Source organism: Urocitellus parryii, chromosome 5 (assembly GCF_045843805.1).
Source record: "Urocitellus parryii isolate mUroPar1 chromosome 5, mUroPar1.hap1, whole genome shotgun sequence".
Taxonomy (NCBI): domain Eukaryota; kingdom Metazoa; phylum Chordata; class Mammalia; order Rodentia; family Sciuridae; genus Urocitellus; species Urocitellus parryii.
Genome location: NC_135535.1, coordinates 148,500,182 through 148,519,300, shown reverse-complemented (window position 1 = coordinate 148,519,300; position 19,119 = coordinate 148,500,182). Strand labels below are relative to the sequence as shown.

The window sequence follows — 19,119 nt, the reverse complement described above, 5'->3', positions numbered from 1 at the left end:
TCGTCCTGAAAATGACCAGAAAGAATCAAGAAAGGAAGGGAAAGAGATTACATGTAAATTTGCAGAAAATCTGCACCCATTTTCAGAAAAGGCATTATATTCCCTCCTTTATTAGCCCATCTTTCTCCCTCATTGCCTTTATATCTATAACCTTCCAATCCCCAACAGAGAGGCTGATCTTTGAGCCTTTCTCCCTGCTTCTCCTATTATTGGTCAAGAATAAACCTTCCTCAACTGCTCAATTGAGCTCAGTCTTATTTCTATTTCCGCAATTCTAAGAGAGAAAAGGGAACCAATCTGGGGACAAAGATTGGTAACAACAGCATCACCTTTTCATTTGTATTCCATCCAGAAACTATTTGAGACCACCTCTCTCCAATTCTTACTGTAGTAATATATTCCTTACTCTTTCTTCCTTTTAGGGGAGGGGGACAAAACAAAAACCTGCTTATTTCCTTTCCCATAACCTGGAAGTCAGTAAATTGAATAGAAAGGAATGACATGGGGGAAAGGATGACCTTCACCATTTCTGTATTGTAGAAAAACCATGACAGGTGCAGCCAGATTTCACAGGCCTTTTTTTCTTTTCTTTTCTTTCTTTCTTTTTTTTTTTTTTTTAATTCTCATCTCACACAGACTCCATGATGCAAGCAAGAGTCTGGGAATCTCATTCTGATGTTATAAGTAAGGAAACTTATAACATATAAGGCTCAAGAGAGTTACAAAGCTTAATCTGGCTTTCTGACATCAATTTTTTACAAGATGTAGTCTTTGTCCAGGTCTGAAATCAAATCCTTCATTGTGTAAAGGGGATACTCACTGAATTGGTGCAGGGCTCTAGTCCCCTTTTTACTTTGAGTAGAAAAGCAGTGCTGCTTTCCAGAAAAAAAGTGCGCGGGTGCACACACACACACACACACACACACACTAATACAGAAAGTGCCTATCACTGGAGTTGGGGTCCCACACCTGGTGAACCCCACGGGTATCTAGGAACTGTGTCCAGTTTGTTACAGTGATTTTCTGTTGGGAATACAGCACACATCCATGTTAGCTCCCGTTAACCGCCAAAGATGGTATTGTTAGTGCAGTTCAGTCAATTACTGGGCAGACTGACCATCCTCATATGCAGTATCAGTCTCTCTCTCTCTCTCTCTCTCTCTCTCTCTCTCTCTCTCTCTCCCTCTCCCTCCTCCTTCTCTCTTCCCTCTCTCTGGCTGCCTCCCTCACTCCCTCTCCTGTGCACTGCAGGACGCCATCCTTTCTAGCAGAGCTGTCACAAAAGACAGCACTTGGCATTTTTACTTCCCACTGCCCAGGAGTTCTGGTACTGGTTTCTCTGGATCACTGCCAGTTGGGTATACAGCTTTGGCCAGCAGGGCGCCAGGTGGCCTTGGAAGCCAGAGAGATGAAGGGGGACTTGCATTCATAGCCAGACTCCGGATCCCCACAAATGCACACGGTTCTTGGCCTGCAGGACTACAGCACACAGTGGGCGGCGGCTGGGCGCAGTGGTGCCAAGGAACGCGCGCGTGTCCGCATGGAGAGGGCGCCTAGCCAGCGGTGCCCACCTCTCCTGCGGCCTTGGTGGCTCAGTGCTGGGCCCGGCCGCCGTCAGGCAGTGTCCTCCTTCCTCCTGGCTGGGCCCAGCCTGGAGCCACGAGAGCAGGCGCAGCGCCCCTACCGCCCGCTTTTCTGCCTCCATCTCCTCCTCCTCCTTCCCCCAGCCACCAGCGCAGTCACAACCGGTTCAGACTGGCCAGGGTGCCCGGCAAAGAAGAGAAACAAGGGGGAAAAACTGGGGGGAAAACTTCGCAGGGAGGAGGAAGAGAAGAAAAAAGGTGGAGCCCAAAGGAGAGGGCAGGCTCCCCAGCTCCATGTGGCCGCCGCCGCCGCAGGTTTCAGCGGGGGCAGAGGGCGGCGGCCCCCGGGACAAGGCGTAGCGGGACGGATTGCCCAATACAGCTGCAGGGGCCGGGTCTCGGGATAAATAGCCGCCCGGCCGGGAGCTGCAGGGGAGAGCGGCAGCCGCGGTCCCTACCGCACCATCTGCCCGGCCTGCGCCGGGTGCTGCGCCCCGGAGCCCCCTCCGAGGCCGGTACTCAGGTAAAGGGCTAGGGCTCCCGGGGAGGGTCCCAAGGGTGTGCGGCCGTTTCTGCTGCCTAGCCTCCTGGAGGCGAGACGTAACTTCTCGTAGGCACTCTGAGCAGTAGACGGAGATGGCCACGACGCTGTCACCCGCGGACGGTCAACTTGTAACCGGTTTCTTGTTTGGGGTATGTGCTGGGAGCTGAGTGTGCGCGGTGCTCTCACGACCATCGCTAACACCCGGCTCTTGGATGGAGTGCTTCTCCGCGGTGAGCACATTTCCCCGGGAATCTGAGGGCTACATTGTGCGTGGAACAGGCAGAGAAAAAGAACGGGGGTCCTAGAGGGAGGACGGTGCCCTGGGATGGGGCTAGCGGCGTTATGTCTTAGAACTCCGGAGATAGTTTCAGGAGTTGGGGGCAGAGCAAAGGCGTGGGATCCAGATGGGCCCCCATTTCCTTGAGAGAGAGAATAGGCCTCTGGTCAGGATTGGGTTCAAGCAAGGTCCCCGAGAGAGAGTCGGTGTTGGGACGCCCTGGGTGCGCTTGGGCTGCTAGGAAAGCAGCACGCAGGGCTCAAGGCTGGCAGATTACGCTTGGCTTCGCCAGGTTCAGCACCACCCGGGAAAGCCCTTGGGCCAGCCCAGGAGCCCTGCCTGCTCCAGGATCTCTAGAGGCACTGGCACCTCTGCTACCTGACCACCCAGCGGAACTTGCTGCTTATACAAACCCTGGCTTCAGAACCACCCAGAGGCTTACCAGAGAGATAACTATTTTTAAAAACAAATCAGTGCTTTGCCTTCTAGGGATGCCAGATCTACCTGGCACAAACCATCCAGGAAAAATAGACAGCATTCATACTAACTATATAACTTATACAGTAAGCTACTTGATATAACTTTCATTGGACAAATCTCCTGGGCTACCACAGTTTGGAGATACATAGAAAATGTATATTGAAGCCAGGCGCAAGCCTGAAATCTCAGCGGCTGGGGAAGGCAGGAGGATAGCAAGTTCAAAGCCAGCCTCAGCAATTAGTGAGGCGCTAAGCAACTCAGTGAGTCCTGTCTCTAATTAAAACACAAAAAAAGGGCTGGGGATGTGGCTCAGTGGTTAAATGCCCTTGAGTTCAATCCCTGGTACAAAAAAAAAAAAAAATTGAAAATGTATATTGGCAGTACTGAGCATTGAACCTGGCCTTCCTCTTGCTGGGTAAGCACTCTACCACTGAGCTACAATCTTGGGCAATTTATCAAGATCTTGTTTCAGAATAAAAAATAAAAAGGATGGGAGTATATTTCCCTGCTCCCACACACACCCTGGGTTCAACCTCCAGTACTGAAAAAGAAAAAAGAAAAAAGAAGAACAAATCCTTAAGGTAGATATAGACAGACCACTGAAGAAGCTAGAGAAGATTATGAAATGGAAGGACAGATTATACATTACATGATTACAGTCCCATTCAGGTAGTATGTAAATGCAGAAAATAGGTTTAGTTTACCAAAACCAAGATTTCCTCTCCCTACAGTTTCTTGAAAGTAGAAATTAGATAATAAAATTCTTTAACTTGAAATCTTGCACCAACTCATATTATTGGTTCCACTAAGCAGCTTAAGAGCATCCTTGGATTGTTCATTTTGTGTATAGGTTCTTAGGATGACAGGGGCCCTTCAGATCTATAGGATGAATTTCTGGAAGGGCAAAAGGTATGGTAAGGTAGTTCAGGACATTAGGAAATCTTTACTGGTTTTGGATTGGACTCTGGGAAACTGGTAGTGATGGTGGTGTGCATTGGTTGGTGTCTGAATCTATCTGGACAGATTGTAGACCTAGAAGGTAACAACTAGATGTGGTCAGATTTTCAAGTTTTACCTTCTCACCCCAATATTTAGAACCCTCAAATATATGTTTTTTTTTTCTTTTCTACAGTGAGCTTTATTCATAGAATGCAGGAGAGTGTAGAAGGCCTGTGGGAAGATGAAATGAGTCGAGGTCTTGCTTGAGAAACTACAACTTTCCAGGAATGTATCACCTAGTGACTTAGATCCACCCCCCCACCCCCACCCCTATTACTGGGGATAGAACTTAGAGCCTTAGGCATGCTAGGTAAGTTCCCTACCACTGAGCCACATCCTCAATCCCATGACTTCAGTCTTTTTTCTTATTTTTAGATATACATGACAGTAGGGTTTTTGACATTTTGACATGTTATACATACATGGAGTGCAACCCATTCCAATTATGATCCCATTGTGGTTGTACGTGATTTGGAGTTGCACTGGTCATGTACTCACATATGAACATAGGAAAGTTACATCTGCCTCTTTCTACTGTCTTTCGTATTCCCATTTCCCCTTCCTTCTCTTCAGTCCCCTTCATCTAATCCAATGAACTTCTATACTTCCCCTTCCTACCATCCCTTGTTAAGGGTTTAATTTTAATTAAGGATTGCAGCTGGGCATGGTGGTGCATGCCTGTAAACCCAGCAGCTCTGGAGCCTGAGGCAGGTGGATTGTGAGTTCAAAGCCAGCCTCAGCAAAAGTGAGGCACTAAGTAACTCAGTGATACCCTGTCTGTAAATAAAATACAAAATAGGATTGGGGATGTGGTTCAAAAAAAAAAAAAAAAGGATTGCAAAAACACATAGTTTTTGAGCTAGCTGATATTTTATTTGGGAATTCCCCCCATCCACCCACACAAACCAATGAATTCTCTATGGATAAAGGAATTGAACTCTAACCTAATATTGAGTTTAAGAGAAAGAATGATCCTTTCTTTTGATGACTTAAGCTAATGGGAAAGATAGGCATGTTTATTAAATATTAACAATACAAGATAGTATGAATGGAGTCATAGGACAGAACATCAATGGGCTGCAGTTGGATGACAAAGAAAAAGAGAAGTTCATTCATTAAGAACTGAGAAATGTTTGTGGTGGGTGCAGCATTTCAGCTGGGACTTGAGAAGGGAGCTCCCTGTTATAAAGTGGCCACTGGAATGAGAGTGGCACAGAGGTATGGAAGTCTGTTGTGATCCAAGGAAATGGAGCAATTTGAAGTGGGTGGAAACTGGAATGTAAGCTAGATAATATTGGGAGGTAAAATAGGGGTAAAGTACGGAGAACAAGAAAAGTCATGCTAATAAGTTAAAATGTGACAAAAATTATTATAGTCATGCCAACAATCTTAGCATCCTTTACCTCCTTTTTGACTTTATATTCAGTTTTGTAAGTTTCCCCCTAAAATGAACAAACTGTTAAAATCTCAATGATGTTTGCTTCCTATCACTATAAAAAAGGAATGTGTTCCAAATAGCCTTCAAAACTTTATTCATATCCAACAGTGCTTCCCCCCAAGTTGGCAATCTTATGGTAGAATAACTTAGCTGATTCAAATTGTGATAGGAAAACATCTCTATTATCTGTTTCAATCGTTAATAGTCATAGTGTTTATTAAACATACTTACATAAGGGGAGCCACTTATGTGATGTTACCTAGGGAGATATTATTTTTATTTTAGGCTGAGAATTTTGATAAGGCAACTTAATTAAGTGAATGGTAGCACAGGAATTTGAATCCAAGCCATCTGCTTCCAGAGCTGATGCTTTGAACTGTTGTGCTCTCACTAATAAGGGTGTCATACATGGTAACCTTTATTAATAACAGTTAGAACTTGGGCCTGGTACCTGCAGGAGTATTCCTCCATTTTTTTTCTTGGCATCCTCATTCCCATCATTCAGATCAATTTCCCTCTACACATTCAATAATGGGGCATTTTTCAACATCTTAATACTCCTTAAAACTATTTTATGATCTGACTTGGGAGACTGAAGAAGGAGGATCAAAAGTTCAAGGACAGTCTTGGAAACTTAGCAAGACTGTGTCTAAAAGTAAATAATAATAATAATAATAATAATAATAATAATAATAATAATGTGAATGGCTGGCGATGTAGCTCAGTTGTAGAGTGCCCCTGAGTTCAATCCCCAATACTGAAAAAAAATTATTATATGATCTTATACTTTAATAAACCACTCAAAAGAAATGAACTCTTCGAATAGAGACAGGATATGGGATGAGAAAAACATTCGCAAATGTTGATAGCCTCAAATATGTGATGCAAACTAGACAGATTCTCTGGAAGATTTCAGTACTCTCATTATTCCCCCAATGCACCAGATACTTTTCTATTTCAGCATCCCATACACATCAGTGTTATGTCTTAATTTTTTTTATTTTGAAGGTGTACAGCAAACGTACTAGTTGTACATAGAATACTAAAGTGTGTTCAGACAACAGTCTGGACTCCACATGATCATGTATAAATTTATATGAAGCAGAAGAGGACTTCAGGGCCCATAGCATTGTCATGGATTTCTGTACCAGAACACCACTCCTTGGCCAAGCTTTGGGGAGGGTTGTATGGAAGACAGATAAGCTATAGCAAGGGTCTGGCAGCACAGAGAGCATGACAAGAATGTGGGAAGCAGGTAGATGATGATGCCCATCTGTATCTGTGTGGATGACCCTCATTTTGCCTGTGTTTAACTCTGTTAAATCTCTGGACCTTTCCAGCTGTTCTCAGACTCTGAATGATTTACAAAGCTTGCTGCCTTCTCATCTGAGCTTGAGAGCAGGACTTAGAAATAGATGACAGTTCACTGGATGGGTAAGAGATGTTGACACTGGTTTCTGCCCCCACGTGACATCTTTAAATCTGTCTCCTTGTGTAAATCAAACGAATATGATCCCTGGTGGCAAGTTCATGAGGTTCACCCAAGTGAGACACCGTTTTGTAAATGAGCAAAGGAGCCTGAGGGTGGAGGCGTGAAGATGGTGGGAGGTAGCACCAATGCAAACTCCAAATGCAATTCAGTCTTGGCCCTTTGTCAGGGAGATTTTAGGAAGTAGGAAGAATTGGAGAGAATAAGCCTCATCCATTGAGGGCCAAGGTTACTCAGGTCCAATTAATTGTTATATAAAAATGATAGCCAGTGTTAATATACTGATTTTTTGAGTGAATTCTAAAATTCAGATTTTTATGAGAAATCTTCTTTTATTTTTTTCATGTTTTTGGAGATGGGGGTCTTACTTAGCAATTTGCTTCCAGAGCTGGTTCTTTGAAGTATTGTGCTGTCACATAACAAGTGTATTACACATGATAATCTTTATTAAGAGTAGTTAGAATTTGGACCTGGTACCATAGGAATATTCTTCTGATTTTTTTTCTTTGCATCTTCATTCCTATAATTCTGATTATTTTCCCTGTACACATTTAATCCTGGGACATTTTTCACTCTTAATAAACCCTAGAACTCTTATATGACCTGTACTTCAGTGACCCATTCAAAAGAAACTCTTAAACTCTTTGGGAAGAGAGAGGATATGGGATGAGGCCAAGGTTGGCTCCAAACTTCTGGGTTCAAACAATCCTCTTATGGCCGCCTCCCAAGTGCTGGGACTATAGGCAAGCACCACCACCCTTGACTGAAATCTTTCAGTTTTAAAACATTGGCAATTTATTCAAATTTGCTAAAAACAAAAACAAAAGCATTAGCACTGAGCAGGTAAAAACACACAGACACACATTACACACACACACACACACACACACACACACACACACACAGAGACACCCCTAGAGATGAAATTGGCCTTAGTGTTGCCAGTCTTTGATTAGATGATGTCCAGGGTCCCTTCTGGCTTCAGCTTCTATGACCCTAGACCAAATCCGCTTTATCTCCAATCTATCTTGCCTTTTTGCTGAAACAGGTCGGTCTTGCTCCCTGTATCCAGAGGGTAATATCTTTGGAGGAGCTCTTTGGCAAGCATGTGACAATCTACAAAACCTTCAAGGTCAAAGGATATCCTTTTCCCATGGCCATACTGTTGATAGAATTTAGAGATTCCAGTAGTTAACTCATGTTAATTATCCCTTTCAGACGCAATAGTATGGTTTAATTCCAGGACCCAGAGACCCAGAACTGGTTCTCTAAACATTTTCCTTCCTGCCCCAGAGTGAAATAATAAACTGCTAAGAAATTGATTCTGGTTTCCACTCGGACCAAGTGTATTTGTACACTTGGCTCATGGTGCTCAAATCTTCGTCATGGCTGGAGTTGCAGCTCAGTGGTAGAGCCCTCACTTAGCCTAGCATGTATTAGCCCTGGGTTTTTATTTTGAGACAGGTCTTGCTAAGTTGCTGAGACAGGCCTCAAATTTGCATTCATCTTGTCAACCTCCAGAGTTGCTGGGATTGCAGACATTCACCAGTGCCCCCAGGTAGCTGGGTGTTTAAAGGTAAAAATATCTAATGTAACATGGATAAAATATGGATTTATAAAATAAATATTTTTTATTTTTATTTAAAATTTTTGAATAACATCACAGTTTCAGTGAAGGAAACGATACGCTTCCTGAAGGTCAAAATGATCATTAACGATTTCCTAGTGTGCTTTTAAACAATAAATGAGATTTTAAAAAAAGAATTAAAACAAAAACAAAACCCTCTGCTCTGCTCATGGGAAAATAGTGGATGATGATGAACAATGGGAGGATTTGAAAAGTTGGAAGCACAATTAAGATGATCCAAGAACTTGGAAGCATGGGTCTGGTAGCAGCCGGGCAGATGAACTGCATCAGGGAGAGAATGGAAGCAGAAGACCCATCAGTAAGTAGGTGACTGTGACAGGCCGAGGATTTGTGGAGGAGGAGATGGACAGGAAGAGTATGGTACAGAGCTCATTGTCTGAAGGACCCTGGGATGCCATGAAGAGGAGGCTTTGTGCTTAGGCTGATGGAATTACGGGATGTTGGTTTCCAGATGGAATTCAGGAAGAGAGATGATGGACATGTTGAGTATGAGGGGGCCTGAGAACATCCAGGTGAGATCTCGACATGGACAATGGTGAGAAGGTGGCTGGAAATATGGATCTGGAGTTCTGAAGAGAGGTCAGAGCTGGAGATCTCAGATTTCTTGCTTTGCTTGTTTGTCTGTGATCTTACTGGAGTTAGAGCTTGGGAAGGTCATATGAGAGAGTGAGTTAACAAAAGCTACTGGGGAAATTTTGATATTGGGGGACTTGTTTGGTTTTGTGCAAAGAAGAGGTGTAAATAAATAGTGTTAGGCTTGAGTAGACTGCATTAAGAAGGTGCAGGGCGACACCATAACAAGGACTTTTTCTTGTTTGGATGCATTAGAAACCACAAGATACTGAGTTGAGGAAATGGAGGCAAATAGAGTATTCTTTCAATTTTTTCTAAGAAAACATTTAAAAGATTCAACCAGAGGTTCAGTGGCTTGAGAGGCTGAGGCAGGAAGATCCCAAGTTCAAAGTCAGCCTCAGTAACTTAGGGAGGCCCTTAGTAACTTAGTGAGACCCTGACTCAAAATAAAAAATAAAGAGAGCTGAGGATGTGGCTCAATCACTAAGCATTCCTGGGTTCAATTCCTGGTGCATGCACACGTGTGTGTGCACGTGCACACACACACACACACACACACACACACAAAATGCAACTATAATACAATATATAACATTTACTAAATCTTTATTCCAAGCAGTGAGCCTAGTGTTTCGCAGCCATGTTTGAAATTCCATACAGGCTAGTGCAGGCTATTCTTTTTTCTTTTTAAAGGTGGTATGGGCAATTGAACCTAGGAGCATTTTATTTTTCTTTGTATATAGACAAGGTCTTGCTAATTTGCTAAGGGTGGCCTCAAACTTGTGATCCCTCTGCCTTCTCAGGCTCCCAAAGCACTGGGGTTACAGGTGTGAGCCACCATGCCCAGCTCCAGCATAGATCTTGATTATTAATACAAACATGCTCCTGTGGAGCGGTGACCTTGGAATAGAGTCTTTCATTTCCTTTTTGATACACCTTGAGTTGCTATCTGTTTTCTGAGAACTGGTTTGGAAAGGAAGATCCTGAACATCTTTGGAAGAAGAAAGGGGTCTCTTTGAGTTGGATAAAGAGAGGAAAACTGGGGCATGAATGATGTAATGGCAAAGTTGACATGCTTAAGAGACAAAGCAGTTGCTTTTAAAGTCACAGGTAGCTTTTGTCAATTTTGAAGATTAATTTTCATCTTCATTTTACCAAAAAGAATTACCATTGGTAGTCTGGGGATTGTGTTGTGTTTTTTGCCTCCTGTGTTTTTACAGGAGAAATTGTCAGGCAAGGCATGAAATGTAGTAAAAACATAGCACGAAAGCACTCTCAAGAGCAGGGGAGAGAGTGGGCCCTCTTTAAGAGAGAAATGTTGTGGCCTCTTTGTTTCCTAGGGGTGTGTGGGTGTATGTGTTTTACTAAGGATTTAACCCGGCACTTAGCCACTGAGTTATATCCCAAGACCATTTTTAAAATTTTATTTTGAGACAGGGCCTTTTGAGTTGCCCAGGTTGGCCTTGAACTTGTGATCTGCTGGCTCAGCCTTCAGAGTCACTGGGGATTACACACTGAGCCACCATGCCCTGCATGTGTCCTATTATTGGAAGTCTTAGGGGAATTTACAGAAAGTCCTACCCAGGTACCACCTGTCAACTTTTGACTTACAGTAAGATTACATCAGATTTTTAAGTTCTTGCTGTGCTTGTTCTTACCCACACATGCCCCAGCAAAACTCATGGAGGAGGTGGGATTAAAATCATATGCTAAAGATGTAAAGGCAACTCTCAGTCACCTTGGTGTGCACTGACTTGTTCTAATTGGAATTTGTTTTTACAGATTTTTATGGAAGGTGGCTTTGATCAGAGTCATAAAAGTCTCACCTTCAGGGTAGCTTGTGTTCTTATCAGCAGGGAGGAGTCTTACCATCAAGAGCCTTGAGAGAGATAGGCTCTATGGATAACAGGTTGTTTGCCAGGAATGTAACCTATCCTGTTGACTTAAGTCAGAGCAGAGCCAGAATGGCCTTAGGTAAAGAGCTTTTTAAGAGAAAGCATGTGGTGGGTGGCTGTGGTAGGCCCAGTCTGTGAATCTTCCCCTGAACTTCATGCCCACCCCCAGGTCTGTCTGCTTCCTATCACAAGCATCCTGGTAACTGTTCAGCAGTGTCTGCAGGAAGGATGCTCATGAGCCTTGGGGCTTCCTGCACTGAAGAGAAAAAGAAGAAAGAAAGAAGGAGAGGGAGGGAGGGAGGGAGGGGTAGAAGGTTGATGGGAAGGAGGGAAAGAAGGAAGAAGGAAGGGAGAGGGAAGGAAAGAAGGAGAGTGGGAGAGAATAGGGAGGAAGGAAAGGAAGGAAATGAAAGAAAGAATATGAAAGCAAACCTTGTTTGGACTTCAGTGCCTCTTGTTTTGTTTCATTTATTTATTTATTTTTAACTTTTCATGGCTGTTGTGACCTGAGGGCTCTTGGTGATCTGTAAACAGACAATTGGTCACCGTCATTGTGGTCCTTCCTCACGGAGACCGCCTTCTTCCCATTGGTTGACTTTTCTTCTTTCTGGTAAGAAATTACGCCAAAGGATGTTGAAAATATCATTTCGATATTTTAGGGGGTGTAGTAGTGTACGTGTGGGGTGTTTTCAGTGCTGGTGAATGTGAGATAATGAAATTCTAGAACCAAGTGTCTAATAGAAGATGTTCTGTTGTGTCAGGGCAGGAGGACAGTCAAAGACATTCTGGCCACACTTTTTTTTTATAGGCTTTATTTTCAGATTTTAGGAGGAGCTGTGCCAGTATTTAAAAAAAATCATTTTATAAATAGATTAGGTTTAAAGGTCTAAGAAATAATGATTTATGTTAAGATTACTGTATGCCAGGCACCAAGCCAAGTACGTTATATAAATTAACTCACATAATCACTGCAATAGTCTGATGAGGTAAATCCTATCATTCCCCTACTAGGAACATGAAGCAAGTGAGAGATATGGGTGACCTGCTGAAAGTGACACTGCTACCTAATACCACAGCTGGGAAGTGCACTCGGTTTATCTGGGTCCTGAGCCTGTGCTCCCATTCCTTATACTGCATTTTTTAGAATTATATCTCTACATAATAATGTCTAGGTGTGTACTCTTGCAAAACAGTAGTTACTGAGGTACGAGAAAGGTGAAAATCCTGCCAGCCTTTCTTGTGGACCACATGATACTGTTACCAGAAGATCACAGCTTCCCAACCTTTCCTAAACTGAGAGGTGGTTTTGCTAATGTGAACAAATTAATAGGTGACTACCATGTTGACTGCCTTATTATAATTATCCTCCCCCTCAGCAACACCATCATCATAGTTAGAATCTTCTCAGGGTTTTTCCTGACAACCCCATAACTGCTATGCTGGGGACGGCAGAGGCTGGCTGTGGAATGTGGTGTGGACCAGGAAAGTAGGGGTGAGTATCTTGACACTGGCTGTCTGCAGATTCTTGGTCTTACAAACAGCATAAGGATGACACTGTGGGGTGGTTGGGCCCGTGTTTGGCCTTTGTGGACAACAGGGAAGACAGGAAAGGACTTTCTTCTGGCTGGCCATGGTGTGTGCTGGCTTTCTCTGGAGCTGCCAGGGTAAAACTAGGCTCATTCTCTAACCAGAAAGCAGCCAATAGATTCTGGACATTTGCCACATCCAAGTGTGGGGTTAATAGCCTTGTTACCACCCGTGTGGACAGAGCCAAATACCCCAAATGAGGAGGGAGCAGGTGACTTTTCATGTCTCTGTTCTCTCTCTCTCTGCCCCAGTGTGCTTAGGAAAAAGGCCATATTCTCCTGTGAAGGTCCAATTGTTCTCTCTTGTTGTGCCAAATTTGGCTTCTTTGGAGAGAGGTGCTTGCTTTTCTACAATGACACAATTCACCCGGGCTCAATGGCATGTTAGAGATCTTTTTAAAGAGCCATTTGATACACTCTCTATAACACTTTCTCCAGTTTTCGAAACAACAAAAACAACAAAAAAACTTTTGCAAATCGGCTGATAAATGAATCTATTCAATTTTAAGATTTTTCATCATTGGCAGTGTTCTCCTGCATTTCCCCCCAAATTTTGTAGAAAATCAAGAAAACATCTTTTTCCATAGCCATCCTCTCTGTTAGGTGGCTAGTCAGCCATGAACTGGTGAGCAGAGAAAGGACAAAGAGGGAGAACTGAAAACCACAGGAAACTTATATCTAACAGACAAGTAGGGGTGCCTGGTCTGTGAAAACCTCCCCCACCCATAATTGCATCCTTTTAAGGAAAACCATTATTTCATGATCAGGTCACACCCTTCCAGGTTGGTCTAAACCCACTCACAAAGAATGTTTTCTGAGGGCGATTCAAAGGGTTACAAACCAATTAAATGGGAGGCAGGGAACTGAGGCAAGAACTGGGGGGACTCAGTTTCCTTAGCTGCAGTTCTATGAGTACCACACCCTCCTCTCTTGAGGTGGTCTATGCAATTCCTATGCTGTCAGTCAAAAGTCAAGAGGCAGACCTGTGTGGGATTCTCTGGAAACTTCCTTGAGACCTCCAATAAAACTGGATGGCAGGAGGGGTACCCTGTCCTTCTCTCTGAGCAGGTCCACTTTCCCTTGAGAATGCCCCTTTTCCATTTTCCTCTCTCTTCAGCAAACTCAGGGCTGCTTACTCCGAGTGACATGTCTGAAAATTTATTGTCGTGTTTGCGAGAATCAGGGTGAGAAAGGATTGCTGTAGCTACTTCAGCTTCTTGGCAGGCCTTTGCCCTGTAACATTTCCTACAAGCATTTGTTTTCATTTCTATTTGAAACCCAGATACGAAGATTAAGTAAGATCAGTGATATAAGGGGAGTAAACAAGGACAGGGTAGGGACGAAGAGCTTGAGAAGAAGATTTACATTAAAAAGGGATGAGAGGTGGGAGGGAAAGGGAGTGAGAAGGGAAATTGCATGGAAATGGAAGGCGATCCTCAGGGTTATACAAAATATCATATAAGAGGAAAGGAGGGGTAAGACAAGTTAATACAAATGGAAGAAATGATTTACAGTAGAAGGGGTAGAGAGAGAAAAGGGGAGGGGAGGGGAGGGGAGGGGGGATAGTAGAGAATAGGACAGACAGCAGAATACATCAGAATCTAGAAAGGCAATATGTCAATCAATGGAAGGGAAACTGATGTGATACAGCAATCTGTATACGGGGTAAAAGCGGGAGTTCATAATCCACTTGAATCAAACCGTGTAATATGATGTATTAAGAACTATGTAATGTTATGAACGACCAATAAAAAAAAAAAAAAGATCAGTGAGTGGTGAGCTAAATAAGCTACGCCCTTGAAGGTGAGGAACAGTGGAGTTAAAAGAACAACTGACTCTGGTTGCTGCAGGGGGTGGCATAGGGTGCTCTATGTTCTGAGTATGAATGCTCCTCCTCACAGATTCATATGTTGAAATCCTAGGCCCGAAGGTGATGGTGTCAGGAGGTAGGGCCTTTGGGAGATGATTAGGTTCAGAGGGTGGAGGCTTCATGAATAGGATTTGTGTCCTTATAGAAAAAAAATACCCATCTCTCCTGGAACCAGGTGAGGACACAGTGAGAAGGCACCATTTATGAACCAAGAAGTGAACCATCCATCCCTAGACAGTGCATCTACCTTCATCTTGGATTTCCAATTCCTGACAGCTGCTGCTTATCCTTTTCCCTCTCTTGCCTGAGGATCCATCACCTTTGGGACTAGGATTTCAACATAGGAATCTGTGAGGAGCCACATTTATACTCTGAACACAGAGGACCCTGTGCCACCCCCTGCAGCAACCAGAGTCAGTTGTTCCTTACCCTCTGAGTTAGAAGAGGGTTTCACAGGGCAGTGATCCTGACCCCTGCCTGTACATCAGACTCTCCTGGGAAGCTTCTGAAGGAAGCAGGGGGAGGGCCCCCTTCTGGAGTAGTCTGGTGCTGGGTTTTGGCATCAGCTTTGTGTAGTTCTGCAGAGAATTTCAGGCAGGTGGAGAATCACTGTGGTTTGGTGAAGTTTCTCAGAGTGTCAATGTGGATGACCTGGGTCAGAACCACAGGGTGCCTTTTTAATAATGCACAGATCTGCAGGGGAGGTGGCACAGTTCTGTAATTCCAGTTACTTGGGAGGCTGAGGTAGGAGGAACAAGGTTAGCCTGGGCACCAGAGTGAGATAAACCTATCTCAAAATAAAAATAAATAAATAAATAAAAAGGACCAGGATGTAACATACACACACACACACACACACACACACACACACACGCACTATTCAGATTCTAAAATTTTTATCACACTAAAATACTCTTTGAAGGGGAGGGGAGGGGGATAGGAAGGGCAGCAGAATAAAATAGACAATATTATTACTGTATACGTGGCTGTATAACCAATGTGATTCTGCAACCTATACAATCAGAAAAATGAGAAATTATCCCCCTTTGATTCAAATGTATGAAATGTCAAGATCATTGTACTGTCATGTGTAACTAATTAAAAAATAAATAAAATAAAATAAAATACTCCTTGAACCCCCAAACTAAAGGGAAACAAAATTCTAACAAATCTCTTATGCAAAATGCTTGGGAAGTGTTTCAGATTTTTGTGAATTTTGGAATATTTGCTTATACATAATGAGATATCTTGGCAATAGGACTCAAGTCTACACATGAAATTTATTTCTGTTTTGTATCTACATAGTCTGAAGATAATGCTAGAAAATGTCTTTAATGCACCTGTGTTTTGACTACAACAGTTCAGGAGTGAAATTTTCCACTTGTGGCATCATGTTGCCATCAAAAGTTTCAGATTTTGGAACATTTCAGTTATGGGATTTTTGAATTTTAAGGATATTTGTCCTGTAAACACCACTTTTGAATTTATTTCCTTCCTTTGGAGCTGGGGCTCAAACCCAAGGCCTTGACCATTCTGGGCAAGCACTCAACTATTGAGCTACCTCTCTGGCTCTTTTTATTCCTGATTTTAAGACAGGTCTCACTAAATTGCCCAGGCAGGCCTTGAATTTGTGATCTTCCTGCCTCCATCTTCTAAGTAGCTGAGATTATAGGCATGTGCTACCATGCCCAGCTAAAAGCCCTAGCTTTCTAATGTCCTGGTAACTAGTTGTTTTAGAACAATGAGTGAGTATCCAGTAACTATCCAGTAATTTGAGTATGCAGTAACTGAGAAAGTGGGTATGAAATGATGAGAAATTCCTTCAGGTTATTAATTTAATAGCTAATCTTCATTAAGCATTTTACTGTATGACAGTCATAGAGCTTTGCATTTTGAATCCACTCTTATACCATTTATCATATGAGAAAACTGTGGCTCAGAGCCCTTAAGTAATTAGCCCATAATCACCTGGTAAGTAGCATAGACTGAATCAGAATGCAGATTTTCATTTAAAAATAAAGCCCATGCTCTTAAGCATTACTCACTTCCTGTCACTCTGGAACCAGATATTAGCCACACTTCCCCTCTTCCCCTTTTACCTTACCTACTAGCACTCAGAGGAATAAGGGAGTTTGTCAAGGGAAGATATTGCTAACTTGCTTTAGATGATTTTCTTTTACTTCTTTTTTCCATATGTACATAGAGCAGCCAAAGGTCTCTGGTGTTTGCTTTAGAAACCTGGGATTTATGCTGTTTTAATTGCTCTGAATCTTTTATGATGTTTAGTCATGACTGTGCCTGAGAAGCTGTGTTCCCTTGTCGTTTGAGGAGCTACAATGTGAAATAAGCAACATAGGATCTCCTGTTTTATTGCCCTTGTACAAACATGTTCCTAGGTTAAAAACCTGGGTGTGTGTATTGGTGGGGGTGTAGAATGAGTGAGAGAAGGGCCACCGCCTGGGAGTGCCTCATAGATATAATTGATTTGATCTCCAAACCAGGCCAAATATACGGTCATGGTAACCGTGAGTATTCATAGCATCACTTTTATTCTTTTTAAAAATCATATAAATTATTGAAACATAATTTACATACAATAGCATCAAACAGTCATAAATGTAATGAATTTTGACAGTTGGGGGTCTACATTCATTTTGTAAATAATAGCTTTATTAAATTATAATTCATTACCACACAATTCACCTACTTAAAGTATATAATTTGGTGGAGTTGACTGTATACATGGTGGTGCAGCCATCACCATAATCAATTATAGAGCATTGTCATCACACCCAAAAGAACTCTCATAATCATTAGTAGTCTCTCCTCTTTCTGCTCCTAAACTTCTTAGGCAGCCACTAATCTACTTTCTGTCTCTACGGATTTGCCTATTCTCTACATTTTGTACAAACGGAATTATGCATAAAAGCTTTTCTTACTTGGCTTCATTCCCTTGGTTTAAGATTTTTTTTGGCGGTGGGGGGGGGTGCCAGGGATTTAACTCAGGGGCACTTGACCATTAAGCCACATCCCCAGCCCTATTTTGTGTTTTATTTAGAGACAGGGTCTCAGTGAATTGCATAGTACCTTGCTTTTGTTGAGGCTGGCTTTGAACTTGTGATCTTCCTACCTCAGCCTCCAGAGCCACTGGGATTACAGGCATGTACCACCATTTTTTTGAAGTGAGGTCTCATTAAGTTGTGCAGGCTGGCCTTGAATTTGTAATTTCCTTGCTCCAGCCTTCTGAGTAGCTAGAATGACAGGTGTGCCACCATCTGTGGCAGTGCTGGGTATCAGACCCAGGGGCATCATGCATACCAGGCAAGTGCCCTACTACTGAGTCATATTCCCAGCTCTGATAACACTAATTTTTTTTTTTGTGTGTGTGTGTGTATGGCTCTACTGGGGATTGAACCCAGGGGTGTTTTACCACTGAGCTACATCCCCAGAACCCTCCTTTTTATAGGGCCTCGCTAAGTTGCTTAGGGCTTTGCTAAGTTGCTGAGGCTGGTTTTGAACTTGGGATCCTCCTGCCTCAGCCTCCTGAGTCACAGGGATTATAGGAGTGCATCACTATTGCAATATTTTTGTAATAATAGCTTATACAGCTATTTCATATTATAGAAATGTTTATAGAATTGTAGATATAAACTCAGTATATCTATATCATGAGAACTGTGATATGATTTTACAGAGTTTTAAAATGTTGAAGTACAACAATGTAGACTCCTTTTCTTTACCAAACTCATATTGATTTATCATTAAGTTTACTTGACTTTAGAAGAAGAATCATAGACAAATATTATTGAATGCTAGTGAACAGTGACAAAAAATTGACCCAGTGTCTATAACTTCCAAAGGACAAATGTTGGTGAGACAACGCTCACTCATATGTAGATTAACAAATAGGTTGAATTCATTTGTATTATGTCTTTGACCTAGATGGAACTTATATTATTTTAAAGCTTGCTGCTATTTACAATTGTTGTAAAAATTAGACAATAAGTATGTGGACACCACTGGTGACAGCAGATGTTGTACTTTTTAACCCTTGGTAATTACAGACTGAAAGTGCTTTTCATTACTGTTACAAACACCTGAGATAATCAACTTATAAATAGAAAAGGTTTATTTTGACTCACAGTTTGAGAGGTTTCAGTTAATGATTGGCTGGCCTGCACATCATGGTGGGAGTGGGAGGCAAAGCAAAGCTTCTCTCCTTGTAGCCAAGGTACAAAAGAGAGAGAGCAGTACTATCCCCTTCAAAAGAATACCCCCAAGCCCCACTCCCCACTTCTGCCTAGTCCCCACCGCTTCCCTAAACTGGTGTTTAAGCCTTTAATACATGGTCCTTTGGGGACATTTAAGACCCAAATTATAGCAGCAGGGGTAAGGATGGAGCTCAGTGGTTCAGCACTTGCCTACCATGCCTGAGGCTCTGGGTCCAGTCCTCAGTACTGCAAAATAAATAGATAAGTAAAATTAATAAAAAACAAGTTATAGCCAGGTGCAAATCCAGTATGTTCCCCAAAAGGCAATTAGCAAATTCCTAATGAAGGAAGTGCGTACAAAAAGGGAGAGGTGAATATTAGGTATATTACTGGAATCACCTTATTCCATCAGAGGAATAGCAGGTGAGAGGTATGTAAGCAATAGAGGAAACTATAGGAGTAAGCTGAAAAATGAGAAATCACTAAATGGTATTTTTAGACCCTATATGTCTTAAATTATGAGATG

General features: G+C 42.5%; 1 protein-coding gene across 2 annotated transcripts in view; it reads left to right on the top strand.

The window, feature by feature from the left end:
* Window positions 1-1,740: 1,740 nt before the first annotated feature.
* The window catches only part of Slc16a9 (solute carrier family 16 member 9), a 56,090-nt gene continuing 38,711 nt past the window's right edge, over window positions 1,741-19,119 (top strand). For both annotated transcript variants that reach the window (XM_026393727.2, XM_026393726.2), the window contains exon 1: window positions 1,741-2,106. The gene's annotated coding sequence lies outside the window, so the exon portion shown is untranslated. The remainder of the gene's footprint in view (window positions 2,107-19,119) is intronic.